The 20,033-nt window shown below is 45.3% G+C and overlaps 1 protein-coding gene across 13 annotated transcripts in view; it reads right to left on the reverse strand.

Moving 5' to 3' along the window:
* Positions 1–20,033, reverse strand: part of PLXNA2 (plexin A2) — a 3,799,727-nt gene that overhangs the window by 3,675,893 nt on the left and 103,801 nt on the right. The gene's annotated exons all lie outside the window — the stretch shown is intronic.

Raw genomic sequence — 20,033 nt, forward strand, 5'->3', positions numbered from 1 at the left:
CTGCAAATTCCTCGCTTGATCAGTTCCAGTCTGGCTTCCGGCCAAACCACTCCACAGAAACAGCCGTCACCAAAGTAGCGAATGATCTACTCACAGCTAAATACAAAGGCTATTATTCCATACTCATCCTTCTAGATCTGTCATCAGCATTCGACACTGTCGACCACACTCTACTCCTACAGATCCTTTCATCTATAGGAATAAAGGACCTCACTCTCTCCTGGATATCTTCCTACCTCTCTGGAAGGTATTTCACTGTTTCTTATTGAGATCAGGCTTCCTCTTTACATCCTCTGTCTGTAGGGGTACCTCAAGGCTCTGTCCTCGGTCCCCTCCTCTTCTCCATCTACATGCACGGTCTTGGTATCTTAATCAACTCATTTGGTTTTCAATACCACCTATATGCAGATGATACACAACTGCACCTCTCGGCCCCAGACCTTAACTCCCTCCTCACACGGGTTCCCGACTGCCTGTCCGCTATATCCTCTTTCATGTCCTCTCGCTTCTCAAAACTTAATATGAATAAAACTGAACTAATAGTCTTTCCACCATCCCTGTCCACCTCTTTGCCTGATATTACAATAAATGTTAACAACACGTCTATAACTTCAGTTCCCAAAGCACGGTGCTTAGGGGTAATATTTGATTCTTCTCTCTCATTTACTCCTCACATTAACTCCCTAACCAGCTCCTGCCATCTCCAACTCAAAAACATAGCACGTATCCGACCTTTTCTCTCCCATGACACAACCAACATGTTAGTACATGCTCTTATTATATCTTGACTGGACTATTGCAATATATTGCTTGGTGGACTTCCAACTAACAGACTAGCACCGCTCAATTCTGTACTGAACTCTGCCGCTCGACTTATTCATCTCTCCTCTCGCTCTTCCTCTGCTGCTCCTCTCTGTCAAGCTCTTCACTGGCTACCAATTAACGAGAGGATTCAGTTCAAACTCTTAACCCTAACCTACAAAGCTCTCCACAATCTCTCTCCCCTGTACATCTCCTCACTAGTCTCCAGATATCAACCCAACCGCAATCTCAGACCTGCACACGAGCTTCTTTTATCCTCTTCTATAATTACCTCCTCACATTCACGTGTACAAGACTTCTCACGTGCCTCACCCCTCCTCTGGAATGCCCTTCCACAGCACATCTGCCACTCTCCCACCTTTGAAATCTTTAAACGCTCCCTCAAGACTCACCTTTTCCGACAAGCATATTCTCTAGTTTAGGCCATGCACCCACTAAATAACCTAATTACGCACTGCCTGTACATATACTGTATACTTCCCCACCTCTTGTTTCCACCCCATTCCTTTATATTGTAAGCTTGCAAGGCAGGGCTCTCACCTTTTTGTGTCATGGAATGTTATTAATTTAATTGCTTGCACTCTGTTAGACATTTATACATTTTAGTCATCATGTTAAATTCAATTGTAATCAGCAGTGCTGTATTTTGTATCAGTGTTCATATTTGATGTATATCATTGTCTGTTTCATTATGTATCCCTTGTTTGTTTTCTTACATTATACAGCGCCACGGAATATGTTGGCGCTTTATAAATAAATTAATAATAATAATATTTCTGTGAGTTTGGTATTTGTATTTGGCTTGTGCTCAAGATATAAGGGCACGTCTCACACCTTCTGTTATTGCAGGGTAATGTTTCTGGTGTAGATAATGCACTTCTGATAATCATTTGTCTCAAATTGGGAGGTTGTCTGAAAGCAAGCAGTGGTAAATCAGGAAAAACATCCTTCAGGCGTTTGTCTTTATGGAGTATTGGTTGTAGGGCTTTCGATATCTTCCTCAGTGTCTTTAATTTTGGGTTGTAGGTTACCACAATTGGGATTCTGTTGTTTTCAGTCTTTGGGGTGTACTTCAACAGTTCCTCTCTTGATTTATCTGGTTTATCCAGTTCAGGAACATCAGTCACCCATTTACGATAACATTTGTCAAGTCTGTGGTTGTTTAAGTTTATTAATTCTGTGTAAATAGCTGATAGGGGTTTAGGGAGGTCCTTAGTCAGCAGGAGTTGTTCCAGCTTATCGGTTTTTAAGTCAGGAGGTTGTGATCCAAACTGAGATCTATGAGCGTGACGTAGTTGTAGATATCTGAAAAGGTGTTTATTTGGAAGGTTAAATTGTTCTTTAAGATCATTAAACACAAGTAGAGATTTATCGCATTGAATATTTGCAATGTTTTTAATCCCATATCTGGCCCAGATAACAGGATCTGGGATGGTGGAGAAGTGCCATAGTTGTGAGTTCCCCCATAAAGGTATATAAGGAGAGAGGTTACCTGAGGTTAAAAGAGGGTCTCTAGCCGCCTTCCAAGTGGTTGTCATAGCTATCGTAGCATTAATATTAGATTTAGGACCTCTATATGGAAAATTGGTTAACTGCTCGTATGATCCTAATATCGCTGCCTCCGTATTTATAGCTGGGTTTTTGTCATCCTGGAAAAAACAGTATCTGCCGGTGACTAATATAGATGCCCAATAATATTTTGGGAGGTGTGGCATTGCCAATCCGCCTCTGTGTTTGGGAAGCTGCAGTATATCCAAAGCAATACACGTCTGTTTTCCAGCCCAGATAAAGCCTAACATAATTGTATCTAGTTTTTTAAAGAACGATAATGGGAGCCAGATAGGACATTGTCGGAAAAAAATACGTAAATTTTGGAAGAAAAATAATTTTCAGAAGATTAATTCTGCCGATTAGAGTAAGCGGTGTAACGATCGGTGTCAACACGCAGAGAGAATCTGATTATTGGTGATCTGCAGATTCCCCAGTAATGCAGATATAAATCAGATTATGAATGATCTGCAGAATCACTAATAATCCAGGTATGTCTAACCTCTGGACACCTGATATATGAGTGTACAGTGTAACAGTAGCACTTTGAGAGAGAACCGCCAGAGGAACTGGAGGTATAAAGAAGAAGGGATTTCACCTCAGACTGTGGGTGAATCCCTAGGCCTAAAGGCTCCCTAGGAGAGGGGCCTAGGCTGGTTGCAGGAAGCCCTGCTGCTAATATAAACAAGCTTGCCCTAACTTAGGTGTGAGGACCTATACTCTATGCCCTGGAACCGGGTTAAAGTATAACATAGAAATGACACAGTATCCTAGTCTTTGGGTGTGAGGTCCATAGTCACAACACCCTGGAACTGGTCTAAAGCATAACATAGAACTGACACAGTATCCTAGTCTTGGGTGTGAGGTCTGTAGTCACAACACCCCGGAACTGGTCTAAAGCATAACATAGAACTGACACAGTCAAAAGGAAGTGAAGAGAGAAGGAGCTGGCACTCGATGGTGGCTAACTGCAAGGTGATCCGGAAGGGCTCAGCAGTGATGTGCTCTCAGCCGTAGTGATTCGTATGCAGTAAAGAAGAAAACAGCGCTGGGCACCAAAACCAATGCTTGCTATTTATTCCAGGATCATACAGACATTCAAAGTAGGGGGGTAACAAAAGGTCTAACAGCCGTTTCGCGGGATAAAAGTTGCCCGCTTCCTCAGAGGAAGCGGGCAACTTTTATCCCGCGAAATGGCTGTTAGACCTTTTGTTACCCCCCCTACTTTGAATGTCTGTATGATCCTGGAATAAATAGCAAGCATTAGGTTTGGTGCCCAGCGCTGTTTTCTTCTTTACTGCATAAGAACTGACACAGTATCCTAGTCTTTGGGTGTGAGGTCCATAGTCACAACACCCTGTAACTGGTCTAAAGCATAACATAGAACTGACACAGTATCCTAGTCTTTGGGTGTGAGGTCCATAGTCACAACACCCTGGAACTGGTCTAAAGCATAACATAAAACTGACACAGTATCCTAGTCTTGGGTGTGAGGTCCGTAGTCACAACACCCTGGAACTGGTCTAAAGCATAACATAGAACTGACACAGTATCCTAGTCTTGGATGTGAGGTCCGTAGTCACAACACCCTGGAACTGGTCTAAAACATAACATAGAATAAGCATGAGAAAGTATTCTAGCTCAGTGTAGATTCCCAGGTCCTTCCTAGTTCAAACACACTGTTGGATCTGACTGAGGTCTGTGTGCCAACACGTAAGCATTTGCAACGCAAGACGATGTGAGACTGAGGGACGAGAGGTTATATAGTGCAGCGCTGGCCAGCGCCGCCCAGTCCCTTCCAGCCAATCCGCATCCAGCCTTGGATCAGCTGACCAAGGGAGTCAGCTGATCCCTCTCTGCTTCCCATAAAGCTTCTGTCTGGCCGCTCGCGCGTATTCCTCAGCCTATGTGCACAGGAAGGCTGCACCAGTCGCCGCACGTAAACCGCCGGACTGGACGCGGAAATGGCCGCCACGCCGTCAGAGCACGCGGCGGCTATTCCGCAATCCTTTACAGTACCCCCCCCCCCGAGGAGTGGACTCCGGACACTTCCCACCAGGCTTCTCAGGATGTAAGTCATGGAACTCTCTCCTCAATTCATCTGCGTGCATGCGGCACTCTGGTACCCAAGTTCTATCCTCCACACCATAACTTTTCCAGTGAACCAAATATTGCACAGAATTTTGCACCAGCCGGGAGTCCAGAATCTTCTCAACCTCATACTCGGGTTGATCATCAACCAACACGGGAGGGGGGGGGGGGGGGAGTGGAATCCACCTGCACTGCCGGCTTGAGCAAAGACACGTAGAACGATCTTACACCACACATACTGGTAGGAAGATCAACGACATAGGTGACAGCATTAATTCTCTTGGTGACTGGAAACGACCCAATAAATCTGGGCCCCAACTTGGGTGACATTTGTTTCAATGCCAGATGTCGCATAGACACCCAGACCAAATCTCCTGGTGAAAAGTCCCATTCAGCAGCGCGTCTCTTGTCGGCCTGCTTTTTCTGAGACCTGAAAGCTTTCCCCAAATTTGTTTTCACCAGAGCCCAAATTTGTTTCAACGCCAGCCGCCAATCCTCCAATGCTGGGAAAGGAGTAGATGCCACTGGCAAAGGAGCAAACTTAGGGGACCTCCCTGACACTACCTGAAAAGGGGAAAACCCAGAAGAAGAACTTTTCAGGTTATTGTGCGCAAACTCTGCGAAAGGTAAAAATTTTGCCCAGTCGGTTTGTGCATCAGCCACGTAGCATCTGAGAAACTGTTCTATGGATTGGTTGACCCTCTCAGTCTGGCCATTCGTCTGCTGGTGGTAGCCTGATGAAAATGAAAGATCCATGCCCATAGAATGACAAAATGCCCTCCAGAACTTGGACACGAATTGGACTCCCCTGTCTGACACCACATTCTCCGGAATGCCATGCGGCCGGAAAATGTGCTGGATGAAGAGGTTAGCCAGCTCTTGGGCGGAGAGGAGTCCTTTCAGAGGGACAAAATGGGTCATCTTGCTGAATCTGTCTACCACCACCCAGATGACAGTCATGCCTTCAGACCTGAGGAGTTCACCCACGAAATCCATGGACAGATGAGTCCACGGTTCATTTGGAACCGGCAAGGGCTGCAAAGTTCCCACCGGAGCTTGTCGGGAGGGTTTGCTCCTAGCACACACAGCACACTCTCTCACAAACTCCTTACAGTCTGTGGCCAACGATGGCCACCACGCACACCTGGCAAGGAGATCCTGTGTCCTGGTGGTCCCTGGATGACCAGCATTCTTATGGGAGTGAAACAGCTGTAAGAGCTGTAAGCGGAAAGGCAGGGGCACAAACAACACACCCTCGGGCTTTCCTTCTGGGACATCCTGCTGATATGGGGCCAGGGTGGCAGTCCAATCCCTCCAGGTCCCTGGATGACCAGCATTCTTATGGGAGTGAAACAGCTGTAAGAGCTGTAAGCGGAAAGGCAGGGGCACAAACAACACACCCTCGGGCTTTCCTTCTGGGACATCCTGCTGATATGGGGCCAGGGTGGCAGTCCAATCCCTCCAGGTCTTGGTGGCTGCCAAAACCACCTTCCGAGGCAGAATAGTCTCGGGTGCCGAGGGCTGTGCCGTCTCGGGCTCAAAACACCTGGACAAGGCATCAGCCTTAATGTTTTTACTACCAGGAGTATACGTAATTACAAAAGTGAATCTCGAAAAGAACAGTGACCACCGGGCCTGACGGGGACTGAGTCTCTTAGCGTTCTCTATGTACTCCAAGTTTTTATGATCTGTGTAAACCGTAATAACATGTTCTGCTCCCTCTAACCAATGTCGCCATTCCTCAAAGGCTAACTTGATGGCCAGGAGTTCTCGGTTGCCTATATCGTAGTTTTTCTCTGCTCTACTATGAACGGGAAGGTAACATCAACGTGTCTCAGAATAGGAGCAGAACAGAACAGTTTCTTTAGAGTAGCAAAAGCCGTAAGAGCTTCCTCGGACCAGTGGTGAGTATCAGCCCCTTTCCTAGTAAGACTGGTAAGGGGTGCCACCACGGTAGAGTACCCTTTAATAAATCTCCTGTAGTAATTTGCAAAACCCAGAAATCTTTGGAGGGCCTTCAGACCTACAGGCTGTGGCCAATCCAATACCGCAGAAACTTTCCCAGGGTCCATGGAGAGGCCCGAGGTAGATATTACATACCCCAGAAACGCAACAGAGGTCACCTCAAAATGCACTTTTCCAGTTTGGCATATAATTGATTCTGTCTTAGTCTTTCCAGCACATACTTGACATGTCTCCGATGCTCGGCAAGAGTGGCTGAAAAGACTAGTATATCATCAAGATATACTAATGCAAATTTACCCAAAATTGGTCTGAAAACTTCATTAATCAGCTCCTGGAAGACGGCCGGGGCGTTGCACAACCCGAAGGGCATCACTAAGTACTCGTAATGCCCGCCGGGTGTATTAAAGGCCGTCTTCCACTCGTCACCGTCCCTGATACGCACCAGGTTGTATGCACCCCTTAAGTCCAATTTCGAGAAAATTTTAGCGTTGGTGATCTGGGAGAATAAATCGTCAATCAGAGGTAGCGGGTAGCGATTTTTCACAGTGATCTTATTTAGACCCCGATAGTCTATGCAGGGACGGAGGCCTCCATCTTTTTTTTTTATAAAAAAGAACCCAGCGCCCGCAGGTGACCGGGAGGGGCGGATAAAACCCTTAGCTAAATTTTCTTTGATGTACTCTTGCATTGCCAACTTCTCTGGCCCGGACAGGTTATAAAGGTGACCCCTAGGAGGCATACAACCAGACCTTAATTCAATCGGACAATCAAAGGGACGGTGAGGGGGTAGTCTGTCTGCTGACTTAGGACAAAAGACATCAGCAAAATCTTTATACTGCTCTGGCAATCCTTCCACCTGAATTCTGGTGTTACCCATGGTTACCTTCGCCAAACAATGATGATAACAGCGGGTAGACCAGCTTGTTAGCTGACCAGAGGCCCAATCCATCCGAGGGGCGTGAAAGTCGCAACCATGGCAGACCAAGGATGATGGTGGAAGTGGCCATTCGTAACACAAAAAACTGCAGACTCTCTATGTTAAACCCCTATGGTAACCCCCAACTCTGGAGTCTGAGACAGAGGGTATTTACTCTGCAGAGGAGAGTCATCCACTGCAGTAACTAACACTTTATGATTCAATGGGACAATAGGAATTCTTAATTTTTTAGCAAAATCATAATCAATAAAATTGGCGGCCGAGTCGAGAAAGGCCTCACTAGAAACTGTCTGGTCCTCCCATGAAATGGTGCAATGAAATGGTGTCTTTGAGAGGTAAACTCTGTGTGCCTAGGGTGTTACCTCTGACCACTCCCAGGCGACAGCGTTTCCCGACTTTTTGGGACAGTTCTGTACTTTATGACCCTCCTCTGCACAGTACAAGCAGAGTTGTTCGGTTTTTCTACGAGTCTGCTCGACCCGGGACAATTTTGAACGTCCAATCTGCATGGGTTCAGGGGGAGGTGACGTAGGTGGTGTGGAAAGAATTATGGAAATTTATAATTAATCTGTTAATCTTTTTATATATATATATATCCTTTATATCCTCACGTGGCTATAAAGACCACATGCACAGAATCAGACCAGTGTGTTAGAGTGACACTTTAAGTAATAGGATTATTATTACCCTAAGAGTTATCACAATATCACTGAATATATGTTATATATGTTTTTGAACCATTTACTGTGCACAGTTTCCTATGTCCTTTTCAGTGAAATTCTAGAACACCTCCCTTCTTCCTCAGTGTCATGGTGTACTAGGTACAGAAGAAACGACTCTTTGAAAATCAGTCTAAGCCAGTTTTCTGAAGGTGGGGGTGACTTTGAAGGAAAACGAAACTGAGGATATTGCTTCAGGGGACCTCCTTGAAAGGCTGACTTTCAGGACAGTGTGGAGTCAAGCGACCCCACCCAAAAGGAGAACTGAATATGCTGGTTGGACTTTTACCAGAAAGGACTGCCCAAAAGGAGGAATATTTTATCATATTAATTAGGATTAAAAAGTTCCCTGCACCCAGGAGAAATTCACTTTTCTACTGTTGTGTAGGGCCTGTGTAGATGCAGACTCTATATGCTGGCTGAGAAAAGTCCTTGTACAAGTGAATAAAGATTTCTACGTTTTTGGCACTAAATGGAGAATGTCTCATGTGTAAGTTAATTTTCCTTTAACATCTGGTCCAAGTCGAACCGGAAAACCTATAGTCACAAAGAATTAAGGCCTAGGAGCGCGTTTGCGACTGGCGAATCTGATAGCAAGCCGGTGAAAGCCCACCAGGGCACATGTTCCCTTCCAAAAGGTGGCCAAACGCAACTAGGTCTCATGTCCTTGTGACATACGGTTTATTTCGAACCGTGAGACTTCTTCAGCCAAGGTCGGTGAAATCGCCTGCTTAGGATTCTAAAACAAACTTCTCGGGTGTCCTGAAAGCTTCTTATTTGTAAGTACTACCTTTTATTTCTGTAAACTTCTTGTACACAGGGCTGCGCTTAGAGTATAAGTATTGATGTGTTGTCATATTGTTTTGCATGACACAATCTGTGGTCAGTGTCCTAAGCTACCGTGTGCCTCAGCGGAATTGTAAGTTCCTTGTAACAGAATACAGCCGCGTAACAGGCAGTAATATCGGAGTGGATCTACTGCCACCGATTGTGTCAGTACCTTAGTCGGAGGTGCCTCTCCTTAGAAGTTCAACGCACGGAAGTTGGGTCAGGTGCCCCGTGCCTATGAAAGAGGACGGACAGGGGATCCAGGTGACTAATAATCTTTCCAATAAGAGGTGTGTGGACGGGGAGGTAAAGAATGGGTCAAGGTACAAGCAAAATTATGGCCACTAATGATGAAGGTGTCATGCGCAGGAAAAAGTAAAAATTGGGTAAAATATCGCAGCCTGTGGGGGAATAAATATGTGTTTTTAGGGTATCTGCATCTTGACAGCTGTAAAGAAATTTGTTTCTCAAATTAAATGTGATGCTCAGGGTAATGTGATTTTAGAAAAGCAATATGGTTTACTAAAAGCTCAAAGATGGCTACTAGAGGCATATATGAGGAGGGGCCAAGTACGGAGAACAAAGACTTGGAGGAAGTACCATGTACTGTATGTCAGGTTCCTCAGAACCCTCCCCAAAACCAAACTAAGCCCCTCCCACGAAAGGTGGATGAAGCCTCCAAGACACACGAGGTGAAAGATAATATAAATGGATTAGACATAGATGAGCTACTGGATAAAGTGATGAAGGTTTTCAGTAATTATAGAGGTATAGCTCCCCCTGCTGCTGAAACAACAGATTCCCCTTATGAACGGTTTAGGATTGCTGTACGTGAGGTTTTGACTGAAGGGATATGCAAGTGTGTCACACAATATGTGGTGGATTATAGAATTTGCGGACCGAGTGATTTTCTGGAATGCACCCGATACCCTGTATGTGTGATTAAGAGGAAGGGGAAGAAAGGGAAGAAAGTTGCTGCATATGTTCCTGATTGCAACAAGGATGGAAGTAATTGTTATGTGAATGGTGGTAACAGCCACACGCGCTCACAAAAGCGCAGATTTAAGGACTATGAAGGTCGCAAACGACGTGGGGAATGTTTTGAATGTGGTAAAAAGGATCATTTAGTCCAGCAGTGTCCTGAAAGACACCAAGGTTACTAAGTGACAAGTGTGGTTAAGGGTACTAATTTGTGCCCTAGTTGAAGGCAAATGAGTAAGTGAATTTATTGATAAACATAAAATGTTACGTTGTGGTATTAAAAAGACTGTGCAGATCTGTAAAGCTGGAGCTTTAAAATCTAATATGTAACTAACCGAATCCAGCAGAGGGGAAGGAGGGGGGGGGGGGCTACAGGAGAAATTCACAAGTTATGAGCTGCTGTTTGTTGTTTGTGTATTTTCTACAAGTATAGAAATGTCTGTACAAAGTTTTATACTCTGTTTGTCTGATGTTTTGTATGAAAATTGGAGATTCAAAAGTGATTCTTACTGTCTGCAATTGTCTGTCTGTGAATGTCGGTTATTTGGAATGTGTTTGTACTGTTAAATTCTGTGAAATTTGAGTGGAGTTTCTGTCTGGGATTTGTGTGAAGGTATGGGTTATTATTATTATTATTAATTGTATTTATAAAGCGCCAACATATTACGCAGCGCTGGACAATAAATATATACAATGATACAAGGATGACATACATAGGGTTATACACATCGAACAAAGTTATACATACAAATTGTACAAAATACATGATCATGCAATATGGGCTGGTTAGGTAGGCCCAGTAATACAAGTACAGGCTGTCATAGGACAGGAGCACATGATCCTGTAGATTACACTAGGGAGTGGAGGACCCTGCCAGAGGCTTACAATCTAAAGGGAGGGGTGGAAACACTAGGGGGGGGGGCTGTTAAATATTCCTTAGAGAGTTACTGTGTGGTAGGAGGTGGGTAGGCCATCATAAAGAGGTGGGTTTTGAGGGCTTGCTTGAATGTGTTGAAAGAGGGAGCAAGTCTGATGGGTGGTGGAAGGGCATTCCAGAGGGTGGGGGCAGCTCTTGAGAAATCCTGCAGGCGGGCATGGGAGTGTGAAATGCGCGGGGTGGTGAGGCGAAGATCGTTGGAGGAACAGAGGGGGCGACCTGGTGTATACTTGTGAACAAGCTCCGAGATGTAGGTAGGGCATGTTTTGTGCACAGATTTATACGCCAGGCATAGAATCTTGAAACTTATCCTGAGACGGATAGGGAGCCAGTGCAGGGATTCACAAAGGGGAGATGTGGATGCAGAGCGGTGCGAAGAATGGATGAGTCTTGCAGCCGCGTTCATCACTGATTGAAGGGGGGCAGTGCGTTTCAGGGGGAGGCCAGAAAGGAGTGAGTTACAGTAATCAAGGCGGGAGATGATGAGGGCATGGATGAGCAGTTTGGTCGTGTCCGGGGTTAAGAATGGGCGGATCTTGGAGATATTACGGAGGTGGAAATTGCAGGCTCTTGTGAGGTTTTGAATGTGTGGGATGAAGGAGAGGTCAGAGTCCAAGGTGACACCCAGGCAGCGGGCCTGGGAGGTAGGGAGTATGGTTGTGTTGTCGATTGTGAGGTGGAAACCTGGGATGGGTGCAGCAGCATGGGGTGGAAAGATCAGGAGCTCAGTTTTGTCTAGGTTAAGCTTTAGGAACCTAGCTGACATCCAGGAGGAAATTGCTGAGAGACACGAGGAGACCTTGTTTATGGTGGTGGCTGAGAGATCGGGGGTATGGAGGTAAATCTGAGTGTCATCTGCATAAAGGTGGTAATTGAAGCCCAGGGAGGAGATAAGCTTGCCAATTGAGGAAGTGTATATGGAGAAAAGAAGGGGGCCTAGAACAGAGCCCTGGGGGACCCCAACTGAAAGGGGGGCAGGAGTTGAGGAGGAGCCATTGAAGGAAGTGGTGAAGGAGCGATTGGAGAGGTAGGAGGAGATCCAGGCCAAGGCAAGCCCATGGATGCCCATGGACTGTAGTGATTGGAGGAGGAGGGAGTGGTCAACAGTGTCAAATGCTGCAGAGAGGTCAAGGAGGAGCAGGATGGAATAACTGCCTTTGGCCTTGGCAAGGGTAAGGTCGTTGACCACCTTGGCGAGGGCTGTTTCAGTTGAGTGCGCAGGTCGGAATCCAGACTGTAGGGGGTCAAGTAGGGTATTGGTGTTGATGTATTGGGTAATGCGCTGGTGGACTAGGCGTTCGAGGAGTTTAGAAGCATAGGGAAGGAGGGAGATTGGGCGGTAGTTTGAGGGTAGGGATGGGTCGAGTGAGGGTTTTTTCAGCAGGGGAAGCACAGTGGCCTGTTTGAATGCTTTGGGGAAGATGCCTGTGGAAAGGGAGAGATTGAACAAGGAGGTGAGGACTGGGGCCAGGTCAGGGAAGTGGGGACGAAGAGTATTCGCGGGTACCGGATCACAGGGAGAGGATGTGGGGGGGGAAGCCACTAGCAGCAGGCTGACTTCATCAATGGTGGCAGGAGCAAAAGAGGCGAGGGGTGGATGAGACAAGGGAGCAGCTGGGAGGGAAGGCAAGGGGACAACCTGAGACGCATTGGTAAGGGAGGGATGGAGGAGGGAGATTTCATTGCGTATTGTTGCAATTTTAGTGGTGAAGTGGTTGGCAAGGTCATTGGCTGAGAGGGAGGAGCTGGGAGGGGGAGGAGTGGGGTTGAGGAGGGAATTGAAGGTAGCAAAAAGCTGTCGAGGGTTGGAAGCTTGGGTTACAATCAGTGCTGCAAAGTACCTTTGTTTAGCCTCAGAGAGGGCAGTGTGGAAGAGTAACAGTTTGGCCTTGTAATCTAGGAAGTCAGCATTGAGATGTGATTTCCTCCATTTCCGTTCGGCTGCTCGAGTTTCTTTCCTGAGGTTACGTGTGTGGGTGTTGTGCCAGGGTTGGGGGTTGGGGGGCTTGATAGGGCGGAAGATTGAGGGGGCAGCTTGATCTAAAGCAGATGAGAGGGCAAGGTTATATTGTGCAGCCGCTTCATTGGGGCATGTTAGGGTGGGTAGGTGGGAGGAGAGGGAGAGAAGGGGACTTGCTAGGACATTTGGGTTGAGATTACGTAGGTCTCTCTGCCATCGACCAGGCTGAGGGGTGGGGAGAGAAGTTGTTGGTGGGGAGATAGTGAAGGTGAGGAGGTGATGGTCAGAGATAGGGAAAGGTGCGATGTCCAGGTTGCTGAGGGAGGTGGACTTTGAGAATATGAGGTCAAGAGTATAACCAGCGCGGTGGGTGGTGGAATTTGTGTGCTGAGAGAGACCAAGGGATTTGGTGAGGGAGAGTAGCTGCTTGGCAGCAGTGGAGATAGGCTCATCGATAGGTAAGTACGCCCATATTTCTGAGGAGGGGGCAAGAGGCCTCATGGACTACTGATCCCAGCCTAGATGTGTGTATGTGTGTGTGTACAAGCGGAACAGAGTGATTTGAAAGAATGCATGTAGCAAGATAAAAGGTTTGTTTGACGGAAATAAATATATATTTTGTAAAACCCAGAAAGCGGATATATATATAAAAAAAAAAAAAAAAAAAAAAAAGAGAGAAACTCCGCAAATATTACTTTCAATTATAAGAGTAAATATGGTGATTTTTTGTTTTTGTTTCTGGGAACAATTGATTGCTGCATTGCTGTGCAATATGGGTCATTGTCATCGATTGATTGACTGTCTGATTGACATCTGATTAAATTTTTCTAATTTATGGGTATGTTAGAAGAAGTTCAGTAAAATGACTTTGATAGAAATATTTTGACTACAATGCCTTGTCTAATGGCGAACTGCAGAAAGGGATGCATGACTGTAGTTCTCTGCCAAGAGCCCGCCACCAGCCCCACCCCACCCCCACCAGCCCCACCCCACCTCCACCAGCCCAATCCCACCAGATCCATCCATCCATCCAACCCCCCCCCCCCCCCCCACCCCACCCCGCCTATGCTGCACAGCCAGTTTGCTTGGGCATTTATGTCTTTTTGTCCAAAAGCTGCACTACCCTGGCCCCCTGTACCTTTGTTTTCTTTGTTGTTTACTGACCAGAGGATGTTTTTCCCCGTCCGCATCTGCGCGGTGACTTTTCCGCAGAGCAATTAACAAATCTTTGTGGATCAGTTCTATGTGCACAGGAGGGAATACACCAACAACTAAGCTGGTCTTACAGTAGTGAGCTGAAGAACATTGTAGAATAGATAAGCTTCTTTCTGCGTCTTTGCTCAAGCTGTGTGTTTTATCACTTACCCTACGCCAGCCTGTTATATGGGATTCGTCCCCCACTGTTTTTACTAACAGTCTGTATGCTTTCCCATCATGCATACGTTTGCGGCTTCATGGCGTCCGCAGGGTTTGGTGTCAGCACCTGAGGAGCCCACCCGTCCCACAGACCATGGATGTTCTCCGGGCTCCCACACCACTGGTCATTCACATGTGTGCAATTTCCCAGTCCCCTCATCTCCCGTGGCAACGACTTGGCAGTCCTGACGTCTACAACTACAGCTCCCTCTGCTGACTTACAGTCTAAGACTTTACCTACAGGTCGCTCTGCATACTGCTGACCTACTAACCTTCCTTTGACTGATTCTGTTCAATTGATTTGTGGTAATGACACATGAGTCTTACATGTGTCAACAGGAGGGATAGTGTGGCTAAAATAAAACTACATGGGAACATTTGAGCCATTGTAAGAGGGCGCACATGGGCCTTCCGAGTCCAGATTAATTAAAGATCCAGAGCCACAGCTTGCTACGAACACTCACATGAAGCTTCGGTGGTTTTGAAACAAAAGAAATGTTGTTTGCATCTTGCTCAAGAAGAACGCTTAGCGGTCATTTCCTTTTTAAAACAGTAGCCAGATCCAATCTGTTCTTGATAGTTAGCACCACGGGGAAAAGAGGGGCGGAAATTTGAGATCCTGAGGCGACGGGAACATTTGCTTGAGCCTCAGTGCGACCACGATCTCAAAGGCTGTGGGAAGATATTAGAAGATTCTTCCTAAGGCACAGGTGTAGTTCTTTATCTTGAACCATGGTGAAAAGGAGATAAAAAAGGGGGGAACAGATACCTAAAAAGGCTACATAGGGGAAGTTGGGTTAAAACCATAGCATTTTTAAAGGGAAAAAGAAGAAGAAGAAGAAGAAGAAGAAGAGCCCTGGAATGACAATGACAATGACTGAACGACCTCCATTGAACAGCAACGACAGAATAGACAAAGAGACTACTGACCCATCCCCATCGGACAGTATTAAAGAGACTCCGTAACAAAAATTGCATCCTGTTTTTTATCATCCTACAAGTTCCAAAAGCTATTCTAATGTGTTCTGGCTTACTGCAGCACTTTCTGCTATCACAGTCTCTGTAATAAATCAATGTATCTTTCCCTTGTCAGACTTGTCAGCCTGTGTCTGGAAGGCTGCCAAGTTCTTCAGTGTTGTGGTTCTGCTATGAATTCCCACTTCCAGGCCCCTCTATGCACACTGCCTGTGTATTATTTAGATTAGAGCAGCTTCTCTCTTCTCTCTTATCTTTTACAAGCTGGATAAATCGTCCTCTGAGCTGGCTGGGCTTTCACATACTGAAGAATTACAGACAAGGGCAAAGCTGTTTGCAGGAGAAAAAAGAGCACTTTGCATGAGAACTGCAGGGAGAAAGAAACACACAAATGATCTCTTGAGATTCAAAAGGAAGGCTGTATACAGCCTGCTTGTGTATGGTTGTATTTTCTATGTGTGGACATACTGTACATCAACCTACTTCCTGTTTTGGTGGCCATTTTGTTTGTTTATAAACAAACTTTTTAAAACTGTTTTTAACCACTTTTAATGCGGCGAGGAGCGGCGAAATTGTGACAGAGGGTAATAGGAGATGTCCCCTAACGCACTGGTATGTTTACTTTTGTGCGATTTTAACAATACAGATTCACTTTAACAAGATGAACGTGACTAGTAATAAGGCTCTAGCGACCGGTGGAATTTTAAATTTTTTGATTACTTTGGCAACTTTACTGCAAATCAAATGAATGCGTCTGACTGTATTGTGTGTGCAGCGGCTAGATTGCAGATTGCTCTGGTACCAGTAGTGGCGAGTGGCTCTGAATTAGAATGTATGATACAGAGTATGATAAGTGTGAATCAACCACGGAACTGTACCACAGAGAGAGCCCGTATGAAGGTACCGGGCACGCCACAGCGTGCATTTGCTACAGCCAGCAATCTTACGTGCTATAATAGATCTGCCCCCAGTAACCATCCAATGATTAAGTATTGTGGAGTAATAGTGGAGATAACCAATGATAAAGGGTTGAGCCTAGGAACAAAATGGCAGTTAGAAGATACTTGGTGGACTTGGGAACCTAACAAAGCAGAATCATCATTGCCACCAGAATGGAAAGGGTTGTGTGCCCCTGTCTGGATGATAGAACATGTAACTATATTGCCCTATGACTCCTTTAAAATTTTGGTGGATAAAAAGCTACACCGGAGTAAAAGGGAGGCACCAAAAGGGAGTTTGGAACCATATGTATATATTGATGCGATAGGGGTCCCCAGAGGGGTGCCAGATGAGTTCAAGGCTAGGAACCAAATTGCTGCAGGGTTTGAGTCAATTTTCCTATGGCCAACAGTTAACAAAAATGTGGATTGGATTAATTACATTTACTACAATCAGCAAAGATTTGTTAATTATACTAGAGATGCTATCGAAGGTTTGGCAGAGCAACTGAAAGCAACATCATTAACAGCATTGCAGAATAAAATTGCATTAGATATGCTGTTGGCAGAGAAAGGGGGTGTATGTGAATTTTTTGGGGAACAATGTTGTACCTACATTCCAGATAATACGTCCCCTGATGGAAAAGTGACAGTGGCTCTTCAGCAGTTAAAAGACCTATCTGAAGAGCTGAAACGAAACTCAGGTGTTTCAAACCCAATAACAGACTGGTTACAGAACTGGTTTGGAAGCTGGACTTCATTTTTTCAGAGTTTTGGTATCGCATTCCTAACTGTTCTTATGGTTCTGTTCCTGCTAGCCTGCTGTATTTTTCCAATGCTGAGAACATTTTTTGCAAGGTTGATAGATAAGCATATGAGTACTACTATGTATGCAGCCTTAGCACAGCATGATGAAGAAGCATACGGTGATCTGGGAGGAGATTATGATGGCATGCTGGAGGGGGATGGCCAGGCCGACGTGTGAGCCAGCTCACGGCCAGAGTCTGATTTTTCTTTTTGATCATTTCACTTCTATGCCCTGACTTGCTGTAGTGCATACCCATTTGCAGCAAAGGGGAATAGAAGGCTGTGATTGCTTGAACCTCCAATCCCTGTAGTGGAGACACATTTGCAGATACCCAAGGCTTAAGCAAGCATGAGCACAGAAATGTGAATGTTAATATTCTTTTTATACACATATATAATCAAGCCACAACCCACAGTATTGATCATAAACAGGAGGGAAATGTGGAAAGAATTATGGAAATTTATAATTAATCTGTTAATCTTTATATATATATATATATATATATATATATATATATATATATATATATATATATATATATATATATATATATATATATATATATATATATATATATATATATATATATATATATATATATATATATCCTTTATATCCTCACGTGGCTATAAAGACCACATGCACAGAATCAGACCAGTGTGTTAGAGTGACACTTTAAGTAATAGGATTATTATTACCCTAAGAGTTATCACAATATCACTGAATATATGTTATATATGTTTTTGAACCATTTACTGTGCACAGTTTCCTATGTCCTTTTCAGTGAAATTCCAGAAGACCTCCCTTCCCCCTCAGTGTCATGGTGTACTAGGTACAGAAGAAACGACTCTTTGAAAATCAGTCTAAGCCAGTTTTCTGAAGGTGGGGGTGACTTTGAAGGAAAACGAAACTGAGGATATTGCTTCAGGGGACCTCCTTGAAAGGCTGACTTTCAGGACAGAGTGGAGTCAAGCGACCCCACCCAAAAGGAGAACTGAATATGTTGGTTGGACTTTTACCAGAAAGGACTGCCCAAAAGGAGGAATATTTTATCATATTAATTAGGATTTAAAAGTTCCCTGCACCCAGGAGAAATTCACTTTTCTACTGCTGTGCAGGGCCTGTGTAGATGCAGACTCTATATGTTGGCTGAGAAAAGTCCTTGTACAAGTGAATAAAGATTTCTACGTTTTTGGCACTAAATGGAGAATGTCTCGTGTAAGTTAATTTTCCTTTAACAGTGGCGAGGAAGCATAGGAAACATATCTCACACTACTCCTGCCCCGACTTTGTCTCTGATACCGTAGGCGACGGTCCACTCTGATCGCTAGAGAAATGGCTTCATCGATAGTTTTTGGCTCAGGATATCCCAACATCAGATTAGACACTGCATCTGATAATCCTGACAAGAAACAATCCAACAATGCAAATGCAAATAGCTGACACCGCCCACTTCCTGAACTCAGCGGCATAAGTCTCCACTGAATCTTTGCCTTGCCGCAACATCTTGAGCTTCCGTTCAGCGGTCGAGGCAAAGTCTGGATCATCGTAAATTATAGCCATAGCTTTGAAAAATTCCTCCACAGAGGTCAGGGCCCCATCCCCTGGTTGAAGGCCATATGCCCAGGTCTGGGAATCGCCAGTCAACAGTGTTTTAATAAAGATAATTCTCTGTGCGGCAGAACCTGAAGTATTAGGTCTCAACTCAAAGTAAGATAACACTCGATTTTTAAAGTTTCGAAAGTCAGATCTATGACCAGAAAATTTCTCGGGCACAGGCATGCGTAAGTCTGTAACAAGAGGGGATCGCACTGCATTAACAGTCGTCTGAAGGGCTTGTATTGACCCAGACAAGGCATTGATCTGGGTCTGATGACTATCCAGCACGCTGATGCAATTCTCCACTGAGGTGGTGAGTGCAAGCAGACGACTGTCGAGTGTGTCCATATTGTTTTGGTCTGCCGTTCTGTAAAGATCGGTGTCAACACGCAGAGAGAATCTGATTTTTGGTGATCTGCAGACTCACCAGTAATGCAGATATACACCAGATTATGAATGATCTGCAGAATCACTAATAATCCAGGTATGTCTAACCTCTGGACACCTGATATATGAATGTACAGTGTAACAGTAGCACTTTGAGAGAGAACCGCCAGAGGAATTGGAGGTATGAAGAAGAAGGGATTTCACCTCAGACTGTTGGTGAATCCCTAGGCCTAAAGGCTCCCTAGGAGAGGGGCCTAGGCTGGTTGCAGGAAGCCCTGCTGCTAATATAAACAAGCTTGCCCCAATCTTAGGTGTGAGGACCTATACTCTATGCCCTGGAACCGGGTTAAAGTATAACATAGAAATGACACAGTATCCTAGTCTTTGGGTGTGAGGTCCATAGTCACAACACCCTGGAACTGGTCTAAAGCACAACATAGAACTGACACAGTATCCTAGTCTTGGGTGTGAGGTCCGTAGTCACAACACCCCGGAACTGGTCTAAAGCATAACATAGAACTGACACAGTATCCTAGTCTTTGGGTGTGAGGTCCATAGTCACAACACCCTGGAACTGGTCTAAAGCATAACATAGAACTGACACAGTATCCTAGTCTTGGGTGTGAGGTCCGTAGTCACAACACCCTGGAACTGGTCTAAAGCATAACATAGAACTGACACAGTATCCTAGTCTTGGGTGTGAGGTCCGTAGTCACAACACCCTGGAACTGGTCTAAAGCATAACATAGAATAAGCATGAGAAAGTATTCTAGCTCAGTGTGGCTTCGCAGGTCCTTCCTGGTTCAAACACACTATTGGATCTGACTGAGGTCAGACTCCCAATTATTTTTAAACGAGGTCTGTGTGCTAACACGTAAGCATTTGCAACGGCAGACGATGTGAGACTGAGGGACGAGAGGTTATATAGTGCAGCGCTGGCCAGCGCCGCCCAGTCCCTTCCAGCCAATCCGCATCCAGCCTTGGATCAGCTGACCAAGGGAGTCAGCTGATCCCTCTCTGCTTCCCATAAAGCTTCTGTCTCGGCGCGCGTATTCCTCAGCCTATGTGCACAGGAAGGCTGCACCAGGTCAGACACATGTCGCCGCGCGTAAACCGCCGGAC

The sequence above is a fragment of the Hyperolius riggenbachi genome, chromosome 2 (genome assembly GCF_040937935.1).
Source record: "Hyperolius riggenbachi isolate aHypRig1 chromosome 2, aHypRig1.pri, whole genome shotgun sequence".
NCBI lineage: Eukaryota > Metazoa > Chordata > Amphibia > Anura > Hyperoliidae > Hyperolius > Hyperolius riggenbachi.